Genomic DNA, 1,094 nt, shown 5'->3' on the forward strand with positions numbered 1-1,094 from the left:
TTCAATTTCATTGGCTGATATTGGGTTGTTCAAGATTTTTATATCTTCTTTGTTCAGCTTTGATAATTCATATGGATCTAGGAATCTGTCCATTTCTTCTGCATTTTCCATCCAGCGAGAGTAAAGATTTTCAAAGTAAGTACTGATGATCTTCTGACTTTCTACAGGGTCTGTAGTGATATCACCCATTTCATTCCTTTTTGCATGGATTTGAGTTTATTCATTCCTTTTTGATAAAAGGGATGATAAAGCAGTTTATCAATTTTATTTATTTTTTCAAAGAACCAACTCTTTGATTTCTTAATTCTTTGTATTGTTTTCTTAGTTTCCATTACATTACTTTCCACTCTGATGTTTATAATTTCCTCCCTTCTTTGGGCTTTGGGATTAAGTTGCTCTCCTTTTTCTAGAAGTTTGAGGGGTAACATAAGGTTGTTTTTGTGTTCATTCTGTTTTCCTGATGCGGGAATCCAGTGCTATAAATTTCCCTCTGAAGACTGCTTTCGCTGCGTCCCGTAGGTTCTGGTAGTTTGTAATTGCATTTTCATTTGATTGTAAGTAGTATTTCATTCCTACTTTAATTTCTTCTGTGATTCATTGGTTGTTCAGTAGGGTGTTATTTAATTTCTGTGTGTTTATGGAGTTTTTGAGATTTCTTTTATCATTTATTTCCAGTTTCATGGTGCTATGGTCTGATAATATGCATGGGATAATTTCATTTTCTTTGCATTTACTTAAGCATGTTCTATGTGCTAGCATATGGTCTATTTTGGAGAATATCGCATGCATAGCTGAGAAGAGTGTGTGTTCTAATTCTGTTGAGTGGAATACTCTGCAAAGGTCTATTTAGTCCATTTGTTCACACATTTCATTTAGTTCTATTATTTCTTTGCTGAATTTTGTCTAATTGATCTATCTCCTTGTGACAATGGGTGGTAAAATCCTGTTACAACTGTGTTGCTACTTATTTGATTTTTCATGTCTGTCAACATTTGCCTTATGTAATTGGGTGCTCCTACATTTGGTGCATGTATATTTATCATTGTTATCTCTTCCTCTTGCAGTTTTCCCTTAACAAGAATATAGTGACCTTC

Source organism: Chinchilla lanigera, unplaced genomic scaffold (genome assembly GCF_000276665.1).
Source record: "Chinchilla lanigera isolate Chin_1 unplaced genomic scaffold, ChiLan1.0 scaffold00522, whole genome shotgun sequence".
NCBI classification, from domain to species: domain Eukaryota; kingdom Metazoa; phylum Chordata; class Mammalia; order Rodentia; family Chinchillidae; genus Chinchilla; species Chinchilla lanigera.